This window comes from Acomys russatus, chromosome 29, assembly GCF_903995435.1.
Source record: "Acomys russatus chromosome 29, mAcoRus1.1, whole genome shotgun sequence".
NCBI classification, from domain to species: Eukaryota; Metazoa; Chordata; class Mammalia; order Rodentia; family Muridae; genus Acomys; species Acomys russatus.
This window is the reverse complement of record NC_067165.1, coordinates 29492394-29506474: the sequence shown is the minus strand read 5'-3', so window position 1 is coordinate 29506474 and position 14081 is coordinate 29492394. Positions and strand designations below refer to the sequence as shown.

Genomic DNA, 14081 nt, shown 5'->3' with positions numbered 1-14081 from the left:
GGAATCTGGACGCGTCTGTAGTCTCCCTGGTCCCACGCACTGTAGTGAGTCCTCGCTGCACTTGTGAAAACTGGTCAGTGGTTCTTGTCCGTGTGCCCCGTGGTTTGGTGGGCCGTAGTTCATTATCAGCTTCAACCGTCCTGTGTTCTTAGGATCTCTGAACATACCTTGTCCTGTGAGGTGACCAAAACAGAATGTAACTTGGAGGACACTTTGTGATTACCTATAACAAGATTTGATGTTGGAACTAATAAAAAATTGTTGTTTTCTAGATTAGTCCATTGAACAGAGTTCTTTGTGCACAGTCTCTTCAGTATGTGTATCCCAGGCCCGACTGGACAATAACATTAAAGACAGGAAAGCCAAAAACCGTATTTGATCTGCATACAAGAGTCCTGCTGCACATCAGTGCCACCCTGGACCACACATACAGCCCAAGGTGCGGTCAGGGACAGCAGGTAACAGCTGCAGGTCCACAGAGAGAGCTCTGCCTGCACTGCTCCTTCGATAAGATGGTTTATCACTTGGGGGGAGGGTTGTGGGAACCAAATTAATAATTCCACATTCCAGTATTGAAACCAGAAGTGAAAATGAAAAAAGGAAAGGAAAAAAAAAAAAAAAAAAAAAAAGAAACCAGAAGTGACTGTTGAGTTACAATGGTGTTTTCTTTTGTTTTTGATACAGGGTCTCAGCCCAAGCCACACTCGCACTCCTTCTGTAGCCTAGACTGGCCCTGAGCTCCTTTTTTTTAAGATTTATTTATTTATTATTATGTATACAGAGCTCTGCCTGCATGTACATCTGTAGGCCAGAGGAGGGCATCAGATCCCATTATAGATGGTTGTGGTTGCTGGGAGTTGAACTCATGACCTCTGGAAGAATAGTCAGTGCCCTTAACTGCTGAGCCATCTCTGTAGCCCTGGCCCTGAACTCCTAATTCTCCTACCTCCACCTCAGAGATGGCGGCATTAAAGGCACATCCTAAATGCCTGCTGCTAACTCTTTCTTTCTTTCCTTATATGTGTGGGTGTTTTGTCCACATGTATGTTTGACCACCACATGCATGCCTGATGCCCTTGGAGGCTAGAGGAGGGCATTGGATCCTCTGGAACTGGAGCTACAGGCTATGTGGGTGCTGGGAATTAAACTGGGGTCCTCTGGAAGATCATAGAGTCCTCTTAAGTACTGAGCTGTCTCTCCAATCCTTAATACTTATCCAAATCTGCTCTTTTTTTGGGGGGGGTGGTTTCGAGACAGGGTTTCTCTGTGTAGCCTTGGCCATCCTGGACTCACTTTGTAGACCAGGCTGGCCTCGAACTCACAGCGATCCGCCTGCCTCTGCCTCCCGAGTGCTGGGATTAAAGGCGTGCGCCACCACGCCCGGCTCTGCTCTTTTTAAGTTATTTAAATGCACTTATTTATTTTTGCTTTCCAAGACAAGGTCTCATGTAGCAGTAGCCAAGGCTGGCCTCATGCTCACTATGTAACTGAAGACGACTTTGCACTGACTCCAACCCCCAGGAATTGGGATTAAAGGTGTATCCCACCATGACCAGCGTTTTGCTCTGTTCATATGCAATCTTACATAGTATAAATTTATTTTAGTAATTAAGGGCTAAAGAAATCGTCCAGTGGTTAAGAGCACTGGCTGCTTTTCCAGAGGACCGGGTTCCATTCCCAGCCACCCTCATGGCAGCTCACCACCATCTGTAACTCCAGTTCCAGGGGATCCAAAGCCGTGCACAGATGGGATGTACAGATAGATACTCATGCCGGCGGCAAAACCCCTGTGCACATAAAATAAATCTCAAAATAACAAATTCAAAAAATAGGAGCCAGGCAGAGTGGCTTTAATGCCAGCACTAGGGAGACAGAGGCAGGTGAATCTCTTGAGTTTAAAGCCAACCTGGTCTACATAGTGAGTTCCAAGCCAGCCAGGGAGACCTTATCTCAAATAAAAGGAAACAGCTGCTCTGTTTGGGGATGGAAAGAAACAGAACCCCCAACCGGAGGGGCGGGTAGCACCCCAAATCCTCCACCCCGTTTCACCTTTATCAGAAGGCAGCAGTGGCTGAAGCCACAGCTGGTCAAAATCTACCGGTTAAACTCAGAGCAAGCCACCCCAGGTTCCACTTTGACTCTCTCTCTCTCCAGGCTGTTCTGCAGAGCTGCCACCAGGTGGCACGGTGCTTCCACGTAGGAGCCTTGAGGCTCTTGATATAACTTGGGGGTCAAAATGACCTTAGAAAGCTAGGAGTGTAGATCAGCTGATTTAGTGCTTGGCTAGCATGCACTGGGCTCTAGGCTTAATCCCCGGCATCCTGGCAACACACTCCTAAATCCTTATCAGGAGGATCTAATGTAACCTGGAAAAACACTAAAACCAAACTGAAGCAAGCTATAGACTACAGGTCTGGGCTGTGACTCGACTGGTAGAGGGCTTTCCTAACTTGCACAAGACCCTGTGTTTGATCCCCAGCACCCCTAAAGCCAGTCACGCTGCATGGTACAGTGCTAAAATCCTAGCACTCAGGAGGAGAGAAGATCAGGAGTTCAAGGTCATCCTCTGCTACACAGCAAGTTTGACTTCAGTCTGCTACATGAAGCTGTGTCTGAAAATAACAAAACATTACAGGCTGGGGCTAGACATGGTAGTGCACACCTAAAATCTCAGTTCTTTGGATTTGGAGTCAGGAGAATCAGGAGTTCAAAGTCACGCTCAACTATATACAAGTTTGGGGCCAGCCTAGGCTATGTGAAATCCTGCCTCTAAAACACACGAAGCAGATGGGGTGGTGGTGGCGCACGCCTTTAATCCCCCGCACTTGGGAGGCAGAGGCAGGCGGATCGCTGTGAGTTCGAGGCCAGCCTGATCTACAAGGTGAGTCCAGGACAGCCAAGGCTACACAGAGAAACCCTGTCTCAAAAAAAAACAAAACAAAACAAAAAAAACCAACCAAACAAAATATCTAACTTCAGAAGTTATCCTCCTAAAAATAAACTGACTCAAAAGTTCATCAGCATTGGGGCTGGAGAGATGGCTCAGAGGTTAAGAGCACTGACTGCTCTTCCAGAGGTCCTGAGTTCAAGTCCCAGCAACCACATGGTGGTGGCTCACAACCATCTATAATGTGATCTGATGCCCTCTTCTGGCCTGCAGGTATACACACAAGCAGAGCACTGTATATATAATAATAAATAAATAAATCTTTTTTATAAAACCAAAAAAAAAAAAAAAGTTCATTAGCATGTGTCGGACTTCAGTTAACACCAGACACAGTCACTGTCAGAGCTGAGAGGTACACGTGGGCTGTGTGTGGCGCTGATGGAGCAGGAGAAACCCTTGCTGGCTGCCACATTGAAGATGCAAAATCTTGCTAAGCCCACTCTGGTCTTCGGAGACAGAGAGCCTGGGAGTAGAACTGCCTTGTGGGTTAGCTCTTTAAGAGGGGTGTCTTGGTCGCTGTTCTGTTGCTGTGAAGAGTCACGGTGACCAAGGCAACTCTGATAAAGGAAAGCAGTTAACTGAGGCTTAGTCCATGGCCATCATGATGGAGAACATGGTGGCCTGTGGGCAGATGTGGTGCCAGAGCTGGAGCTGAGAGTTCTACCTCCTGATCTGCAGGCTGCAGGAAGAGTCAGGGACAGAGGCAGAGACAGAGATAGTCGCCTACACCCACGCATGCACGCACACATGCACGCACAGCCTGCTGTGGACTTTGGAAACCTCAAAGCCCACCCGCATCGACAAACCTACTCCACCAAGCCCATACCTCCCGCCTAACCCTTTTACTCCTTTTCAAACAGGGCCACTCCTTGGTGACTAAGCGTTCAAATAGATGAGCCTATGGGGGCCTTCTCGTTCAAACCGCACAGGGGGGTTAAGACCTATATTATCTAGGGGGAGTTTGTGCTCTGAAATGCTCAGAAAAATTAAAAGTTTCTCTATGGCAACGCTTCTATAACCTTGTAAATCTATACAATCTTGTTTATTGGGAATACAACAAATTAACCATGAGGACCAGCTCTCTGAGAATGCATCATTAGGTGACTGAGACAGCCATAGCACCCATAGGGAGTGTGCTCAGGGCTAGAACTCAGCCTGTCATCATTGGCCCACATGGAACTGTGTGGCTAAGTACTACCCTGGCTTCCTCAAGTATAATAATCCTCAGAGCCTGTCTTACTGTCTTTTCATATTGCTGTGATAAAATGCCCTGGCAAAAGTGACTTAAGAAAAAAAAATTGAGCTGAGTGCAGTGACATAAGCCTGTAATCCCAGCACTGTGGGGAGGCAGAAGCAGGCAGATCTCTGTGAGTTCAAGGCCAGCCTGGTCTACAAAGTGAGTCCAGGACAGCCAAGGCCACACAGAGAAAGTCTGTCTCAAGAAAACAAAATAAATGAAGGAAGGAAGGAAGGAAAAACAAAAAAGAAAAGAAAGAAAATTGGAGCTGAAGAGATGGCTCGGTGGTTAATAGCATTGACAACTCTTCTAGAGGACCCGGGTTCAATTCCCAGCACCCACATGGCAGCTCACAACTGTCTGTAACTCTAAAATCTGATACCCTCACACAGACATACATGCAGGCAAAACACCAATGCACCTAACATAAAAATAAATGTTTTTTTTAATTATTATTTTAAAATTGATTTTTTTTTTAATAAAGAGTTTATTTTTAGTTCACAGTTCCATGTTACAGACCATCATGTCACAGAAATCAAGGCAATGAGATCTGGAAGCAGCCAGTTGAGTTATGTCCCAATCAAAAGAGAGCAACGAATGCATTCGTGCTAGTGCTCCATGCCTGCTAGTGCTCCATGCCTGCTAGTGCTCCATGCCTGCTAGTGTTCTGTGTGTGCTAGTGCTTCGTGCGTGCTAGTGCTCCATGTGTGCTATGGCTCCATGCATGCTAGTGCTCTGTGCGTGCTAGCGATCCATGCGTGCTAGTGCTTCATGCCTGCTAGTGCTCCATGCCTGCTCATGCTCTGTGCGTGCTAGTGTTCCGTGCGTGCTAATGCTCCGTGCCTGCTAGTGCTCTGTGTGTGCTAGTGCTCCATTCACGCTACTGCTCCATTCGTGCTAGTGTTCTGTGCCTGCTAGTGCTCCGTGCCTGCTAGTGCTCCGTGCATGCTAGTGCTCCGTGCATGCTAGTGCTCCATGCATGCTAGTGCTCCGTGCATGCTAGTGCTCCATGCATGGAGTGCTCCATGCATGCTCATGCTCTGTTCCTGCTAGTGCTCCATGCATGCTAGTGTTCCATGCCTGCTAGTACTCTATGTGTGCTAGTGCTCCATGCCTGCTAGTGCTCCATGCCTGCTAGTGCTCCGTGCATGCTAGTGCTCCATGCCTGCTAGTGTTCTGTGTGTGCTAGTGCTTCGTGCGTGCTAGTGCTCCATGTGTGCTATGGCTCCATGCATGCTAGTGCTCTGTGCGTGCTAGCGATCCATGCGTGCTAGTGCTTCATGCCTGCTAGTGCTCCATGCCTGCTCATGCTCTGTGCGTGCTAGTGTTCCGTGCGTGCTAATGCTCCGTGCCTGCTAGTGCTCTGTGTGTGCTAGTGCTCCATTCACGCTACTGCTCCATTCGTGCTAGTGTTCTGTGCCTGCTAGTGCTCCGTGCCTGCTAGTGCTCCGTGCATGCTAGTGCTCCGTGCATGCTAGTGCTCCATGCATGCTAGTGCTCCGTGCATGCTAGTGCTCCATGCATGGAGTGCTCCATGCATGCTCATGCTCTGTTCCTGCTAATGCTCCATGCATGCTAGTGCTCCATGCCTGCTAGTACTCTATGTGTGCTAGTGCTCCATGCCTGCTAGTGCTCTGTGCCTGCTAGTGCTCCGTGCATGCTAGTGCTCCGTGCATGCTAGTGCTCCGTGCATGCTAGTGCTCCATGCATGCTCATGCTCTGTTCCTGCTAGTGCTCCATGCATGCTAGTGCTCCATGCCTGCTAGTACTCTATGTGTGCTAGTGCTCCATGCCTGCTAGTGCTCTGTGCCTGCTAGTGCTCCGTGCATGCTAGTGCTCCGTGCATGCTAGTGCTCCATGCCTGCTAGTACTCTATGTGTGCTAGTGCTCCATGCCTGCTAGTGCTCTGTGCCTGCTAGTGTTCCAATTGTTTTCTCTACTCTATTTTTTTAAGCTTTATTTATTAATATGTGTATACAGTGCTCTACCTGCATGTACATCTGCACACCAGAAGAGGGCACCCGATCTCATTAAAGATGGTTGTGAGCCACCATGTGATTGCTGGGAATTGAACTCAGGACCTCTGGAAGAGCAGTCAATGCTCTTAACCTCTGAGCCATCTCTCCAGCCCCATTTTCTCTACTCTTAAAACAGTCCAGGAGCCCCTGTCTAGGGAGTGAGTGTGGAAAAGTTCAGGCCTGAGTGCCAGCAGCCCTGGGTGCCAGCCTGTGGGCAGTGGCTCCCTTTTTACAGCCTCAACTCTAGTGACAGATTAATTAGCACCGCCTAACCAGCTAGGACCAGCTGCCCTGCCCCAGAGGCCTGTTTCTCTGTGGCCTCTGAAGTCTTTCAGTGGGTGCCCAGGAAAGTCTCATGTTTTAAATGTGTTTCAGTGCCTGCATGGATGCCTGTGCACCGAGCACATGCTTGGTGCTGTGGAGGCCAGTACAAGGTGTTAGAATGTGAATTACAGATGCTTATGAGTGAGCATGGCCGTACAGTGGTGGCACATGCCTTTAATCCTAGCCCTTGGTAGGCAGAGGCAGGCGGATCTTGTGAGTTTGAGGCCAGCTTGGTCTACAAAGCGAGTCCAGGACAGCCAAGGCTACACAGAGAGACATTGTCTTGAAAAACCAAAATGAACAAACAAACAAAATGAGTGGGCATGAAGGAGCTGAGGTTCAAGCCCAGGTCCACTGGAAGAGCAGACAGAGCTCTTCACAGCTGAGCCATTCCTCCAGCTCCTCCCAGGGGATTCTAAGTACATACAAACATACATACATACATACATACATACATACATACATATATACATACATACATAGTTTGGGTTTTTTGGGACGAAGTCTCTCTTTTCTCTTTTTAATTATTTATTTGGGGGTTTGTTGGTTTTTCTTTAAGATTTTATCTATCATACAAACACACACACACACACACACACACACACACACACACACACACACACACACACATATGTACACCTGCATCCCAGAAGAGGGCATTAGAGGGCATAGATGGTTGTAAGCCACCATGTGGTTGCTGGGAACAGAACTCAGGACCTCTGGAAGAGTAGACAGTGCCCTTAACTGCTGAGCCATCTCTCCAGCCCCTAATTTTGGTTTTTCAAGACAAGGTTTCTCTGTGTAGCCCTGGCTGTCCTGGAACTCACTCTATAGACCAGACTAGCCTCAAACACATAGAGATCCACCAGCCTCTGCCTCCTAAGTGCTGGGATTAAAGTTATATGCCACCTTGCCCGGTATGTGTTTATTGTGTGTGGCATGTCAGTGTGCGCATGGGGGTCAAAGCACAATTTGTGGGAGCAGTTCTCTACTTCCTCCATGTGGGTCACAGAGATCAAAGTCAGGCCATCAGCCTTAGCAGCAAGCACCTTTTCCTGCTGAGCCATCTTGCCAGCCCATACCCAGGGGAATCTGAGGTACTAAAGGACAAAGCAGGACAAACGGGCTCTGGAGAGATGGCTTAGCAGTTAAGAGCACTGACTGCTCTTCCAGAGGTCCTGAGTTCAATTCCCAGCAACCACATGGTGGCTCATGACCATCTGTAATGGGATTTGATGCCCTCTTCTGTCATACATGCAAATAGAACACTCATATAAATAAATAAATATTAAAAAATAAATAAAAAGGACAAGTAGGACTGAGGCCCTTGGGGTGGAGGAAGGTCCAATTCGCCTCATCTTCAGTTCTTTCTCCCTGGATTGCTCTCTCCACCTCCGGCCTTTAGAACCACAGTAGATGTTTCCCACTGAACAGAATGTCCACTTACAACCCTCTACCGTTTTCATTTCTGCTGCCCATTACTGTAACAAAGTAACGCTATGGACTCCTTAGCTTCCCACAACGCTTTGGTGTGGGCAGTAGGCAGATGTCATTTCCAGCTCCTCCTCGCCCTCCTCCTCCGGAGCACTCACCTCCCACGTTAGCATCATTGTTTTTGTTGGTTCCTCTAGCAGAATGTCAGCTCCTGCAGAGGCTGTCAACTCTTCTGTTCATCACTGACACTCAGCAGGCACGCAGTGAATACTGACTGAGTGAATGAATGATGGAAGAGGACACGTAAGCCCAGAGAGGCTAGGACAGCTGACAGATGTCACACAGCATGCAAGCAGAGACGCTGCTGGACGCTGCTGAATTACGTTTACTCTGTGTCTTTTCTCCTCTGACTTGGGGGTCCCAAGTGCTCCCCAGATCAGCAGACTGGATGGCGTCAGATGGGACTGTTTTCAGGAAGAGCTCCTGACCTCTCAGCATGGAGCCACAGGCCCTCACAGTGAGGAGTCATCTTGGCCTTTGGCTGGAGGCTAAACTTCATTTATAGCTTCTCATTTTCATTATGGGACTAGCAGATTTTCCCTGGAATTAACCTGCAAACAGCTCGTGCAAACTCCTAACACGTAGCATGAACACAGTGCGGAAGTTGTCAGGGGCCTGCCCAGGCTGCTTGAAGTGCTCGTCAAAGTCAAACTCCACTTTGGGGAGAGTCTAAGACACTGCGCAATCTACCAGCCACTCACACGTGACAGGGCAGAAGCCCAGAGAGATCACACTGTTTGTTGGGGCACCTCACCCTTCCCCTGGGGCCAGACAGATGGTTCTGGAAGCCTGGTGACCTGAACCCATGTGAAGGGAGAAGGAGAGAACCAACTCCATAAGTTACCTTCTGAGTTCCACAGGTGTAGGCTCAATTTTCTTTTCTTTCTCTCTTTCCTTCTTTTTTTTTTGGGGGGGGGGCTCTTTTTTCTTTCTTTCTTTCTTTCTTTTTTTTTTGGTTTTTCGAGACAGGGTTTCTCTGTGTTAGACTTGGCCATCCTGGACTCACTTTGTAGACCAGGCTGGCCTCGAACTCACAGCGATCTGCCTGCCTCTGCCCGAGTGCTGGGATTAAAGGCGTGCGCCACCACACCCGGCTTAGGCTCAATTTTCTTAGCAGCTATATGTTGTTATGAACTTATTAAACAAGCTTACCTCCCTTACAACCCGACTAACCCAAACTATAGGAAAAGGAGATTAAAGAACACAATAATGAAGACTATACTTTCAGGGACCATTTCTATAGTTGGTTACTAGAGAAGCTTCTCTGACTGTGTAGAGCACCCGAGCCCACGAGGACGAGACGTAGTGCTCCCTCCTGAGCGTGAAGCCGGCTCTCGGTGCTGCTTTCTGCAGCTGCCCCTTGCCATTGATGATTGTTCTTCTCTCCCTTGGGAGAGTGAGAGAGGGAGGGGGACACAGTCTGAGTGGACTTCGGGGGGCGGGGGAGAACACAATAATGAAACCTTAAGGATATTAGTTCCGAGGAACGATTCTCCTGGCATAATCAGCAGGACCTCAGCAAACCAGCAATCCCGCCAAAGTCGCTGCTGGAACCTGGAGCAACTGGAACCTGAAGCCTCAGCTGGAGTCCAGAGCCTTGAAGCTTTCCCTGGAGCAGTTCTCTCGAGGAGCATCTAAGTGCAAGGATGAACAGCCAAAACAACCCCAAGTCCTCTCTCAAGTCTTCTGTTTGGGGTATATATATATATATATATATATATATATATATATATATATATATATATATATATATATATATTTTTTTTTTTTTTTTTTTTTTTTTTTTTTTTTTTCTCTTCTCAGCGTCTCTACTAGGATGTTTTCAGCTGGCAACATCCAAGCTCCCCCATGAAGTGGTACGACTTCTAAGGTTCTAAGGGGATAAACATCCTGCTCTCTCACTAGTCTGTTCCCCATCCCACACTTGGGATCAACACAAAAACATGTTTCTCTCTCCTACACACAGATGTGTTGTAACATGCACATGTACAACACACGCGCGCACACAGGTATGCACCTACACACACTCACATACACACTCAGACGCATGTACTCACACAGGCTAATACGTAGTTTAAAAACCATTCTGTTTGTTATTAAAGCTACTTGTTTTCCTCGCTGTGTGAGTGTGTTGTCTGTGTGTTCGCATGGGCACCATGTCCATGCGTGGTGCTCACAGAGATCAGAAGAGGACATCAGCGGATGCCCTGGAACTGGGGTTATCGGTGGTTATGAACCATCATGTGGGTGCTGAGAATCAAACCCAGGCCCTCTGCAAGAGCAGCCAGTGCTCTTAGCTGCTGAGCTATCTTTCCAGGCTTAAATAATTAGAAGGGAAGGAAGGAGGGAGGGAGGAAGGAAGCAAAGAAAAGGAGGATGGAAAGAATGAAAAAGAAAAGAAAAAAAGACTCATAGCCTGAGTTTCTGTGCCTTTGCTGTTCCCTCCATCTCCTTGGCCGAATAGTAAATAATTGGGTTTGAAAGACATCAGGTGGATCGGGGCCCATGGGTCCTGCTCAAACTATGGCACCAGCCAAGGACAATACATGCAGTAAACATCAAACCCCTACCCAGATCTAGCCAATAGACAGGACATTCTCCACAGTTGAGTAGTGAGTGGGGTCTGGCTTTCACCCGAATTCTGGTGCCCCATACTGACCATGTCCCCTGGATGGGTAGGCCTGGTGGCACTCAAAGGAAGGATAGCAGGCTACCAAGAAGAGACTTGATACCCTATGAGCATATACAGGGGGAGGAGGTCCCCCTCAGTCACAGTCATAGGTGAGGGGAGTAAAGGAAAATGGGAGGGAGGGAGGAATGGGAGGATACAAGGGATGGGAATAACAATTGAGATGTAATATGAATAAATTAATAAAAATATTTTTTAAAAAATAAAAAGAAAGAAAGCCATCAGTCTGAGAAGCTTGGCTTCCGTGCTTTCTGGTACTAGATTAATACAATGTACACTTGGGTGTCTCTGGATCTGCGATGGTCTTTGCTGTCTCCCCACTGAGACTACATTTTAATCCAGTGACATGTGGCTGGTTTCCCTAGCAACCATCGTCAAAGCCATAAACAGCAGGCCAAGGCCTTGAGAGAAGAGAGACTGAGCAATCCTGAGATAATCCTGGGCTGGGATGTGGCTCAGCGGGGAGACTTCTCTGCTCCCCTGGTGTTTCACAAAGCCCTGGGGCGCCATCTCTAGCACCAGATGAACCAGGCTGAGTCTCAAAACAGAACATCCCAGTTCTCTGAGGGGGCTTCACTGGGGTAGCCTCTGCTAACAGGACTGGGAAGGAGCCTGCTGCATTTGGGGACTTTGCACTCTTAGTGGACATCTTTCCCCTTCCCCTCCCCCCCCCCCAACCCTTTCCTTCTCTTCCTCTTCCTCTTCTTCCTCTCCCCATTTTGTTTGTTTTGGAGTCTTTTGTTTTGTTCTGAGACAGTATGTAGCCCAGGCTGGCCTAAAACTCAGTGTCTAGCCAAGGCAGCCAGAGTTTCCTTTCTCTTTTTGCCTCAGACTTTGTAGTTCTGGATTATAAGCATCAACCACCATGCAATATTAAAGCTGCTTTTGTTTGTTTGTTTGTTTGTTTGCTTGCTTGATTTAGAGACAAGGGCTCACTATGTAGCCTTGGCTGGAACTCACAATGTAGACAAGGTTAGCCTCAAATTCACAGAGCTCTACCTGCTTTGTCACCTGCAAGCATTTCTTTTCTTTTTCTTTCTTTCTTTTTTTAAATTTTTATTTTTATTTTTTGGGTTTGTTGTTGTTGTTGTTGTTTTGGTTTTTGAGACAGGGTTTCTTTGTGTAGCCTTGGCTGTCCTGGATTCACTTTGTAAGCCAGGCTGGCCTAGAACTCACAAAGATCCACCTGTCTCTGTGTCCCGAGTGCTGGGATTAAAGATGTGCGCTGCCATGCCTAGCTTCCAGCACCTTATTTTTTGAGTCGAGAGTCTCATTGAATCTGAAGCTCACCAATTTGTCTAGAGGGGATGGCCAGGAAGTCTCCAACAGTCTGCAGATTACCAGAGCCAGCCAGCTTCATTTTGCTTGAATATTTGTTTTATTTTAAGTGTGTGTGTGTGTGCGCGCGCGCGCGTGCATGCGCGCGCCCCGGAGCACAAGTGAGTGAGTGGGTATGTATGTGCCTTGAAGTGCAGATGCCTGAAGACTCTGGAGCTGAAGTTACAAGCAGTGTGAACCTTCTGGTGTGGATGCTGGGAACGAACTTCTGTTAAGTACATCTTTCCAGGCCCCAGCTGGCATTTAGACTGGATGCAGGAAATTTCCTCATGCTTGCTAGGCCAGCACTTTACCCTCTGAGTCATCTGAGACAGCATCTCACTCCATAGCTCAAGGGAGCTGAAACTGACTTGTTTTCTGAGCCAGCCTTGAACTCGCAGCAATCCCCTTGCCTCGGCTGCCTGGGCACCCGGGATTATAGGTGTGCCACTCCTGGGTTGAAAGACTAGTTTCTAATCGCGCGCAGAAGGACTTTCTGACATCCATCAACTGTCGGGCCTCTGGTCTTCGGATCCCACAGCTGGTCCACACTCTCACTCCATCAGCTCGCCTCATCCGATAATGTCGGACTGCTCTGGGTCTCTTTTTCCTCCTTCACCTTCTCCGGAGTCGGACCTGGAAGAAGTGGCTGAGGCGGTGCGGGATCTGAAGTCCCCACCGGGGGCGGGTCAAGAAAGCGGTAGGAGGACACCATGGGGCGGCGCCCGAGAGCCGAGCGGGCGGGGTGGGGGGGGGGGGGTTACCTGCTGGGCGGGACTGGTCCGAACTGGACCGGGAGGCTACAGCGGCGGTCACGGAGATCGAGGAGCGCGGCCGGCAGGAGGCGAAGCGGCGGTGCGGAGCGGGTAGGTGCGCGGGGCTCAGGGCGCGGGGCAAGAAGCTCAGAAGGCGGGGTCGCGCAAAGACAGAGCACAGAGACAACGGGCCGCTGCCCCCCCCCACACACACACCGTGGGGTCCCCAGCCTAGAGCGCGCTTGGCGGGAGCGGGTAGCTGAAAGGTTAACAGCATCTCCGCGTGTCTGCAGACACCGGCGCACAGAGGTGTTCAAGGCTGGTTGCATTCGGGGTGACATCTCTGGCATGCGGAAAGCTTGTAGTTTCCTTGTCCCCTCCCACTAAGCCACCGGGATCGACCAGCATGCGAAAGGTGAAAGGAGCCTTAAGACCTGAGTTAACGTAGTCTATGATGGGAAAACCCCAGGAGCTCTGCAGTCCAACGAGACTGGGAGAAAGGGCCCTGGCTTGTAGCAAAGTCAACAAGCAAGATGTTGAACCAGCCGCTCCTTGATAGAGAGAGATTCCAGCCCTGAGTACCTTAATGGTGGAAGGAAATGGCTGTGATTTCTGTCTCTAAAGGGGCTTAATTGAGAACTGAGGAAGCCCTGGGGTGTGGGAGGAGAATTCTTGGGGTTGAGGGATTTGAGGAGCTGCAAAAGAAGCAAAGAAGGTCCAAGTGGTACCCAGTCAGCGTCCCTTGCCTTGGCCAGGCTGTCTTTCGCCTTGGCCTGGCTGTCTGTCGCTTGAGGCTTGAGGTAGCCCCTTTTCTGTGCAGTTTGGCTTCTCATATCTTAAGTGAAATAACGTCTGACAGACTGGGTCATGGTTTTATGGAAGCTGTTCATTTTTCCCAGGGGACAGGGACTGTGTCTGATTCACCACTGCCTCACTATGCCTCCTGCGAGGTGCTGGGCTTCTAGTAAACAAAGCACCTAAGTGGCTCCTCGGATGGAGCGGGGCACCTCCTGGTGTGTGTGGTGAGCAGGCCGCAGGAGATGAGCTTGAAGACAAGCTTGCCTGGTGTCTGTGGTCCTCACGATTGCCTTAACACCACCTAATTCCCTTGACCACCACCCGAATTGCAGCTCAGACTGGAGACAGCTGTGTGTGTGTGTGTGTGTGTGATAGCGCTAAGCACCATCCTGGGCCTTTACAGGGCTGGCAACCTCCAGGTGGTCGTGTTGGGCTTCCATCACTCTTGAGTTGACTAAAACTATATGAGAAGCAAAGGTCTGATTGAGGCTGGAGGGGTCGC

At 49.0% G+C, this 14081-nt stretch overlaps 1 non-coding gene across 1 annotated transcript; it reads left to right on the top strand.

Annotated features, from left to right (window-relative positions):
• Nucleotides 1-9232: 9232 nt before the first annotated feature.
• LOC127212141 (small nucleolar RNA U3) lies at nucleotides 9233-9449 on the top strand. The gene has a single exon (XR_007833519.1). It is a non-coding gene; the product is annotated as a small nucleolar RNA U3 (small nucleolar RNA).
• The last annotated feature ends 4632 nt before the right edge of the window (nucleotides 9450-14081 follow it).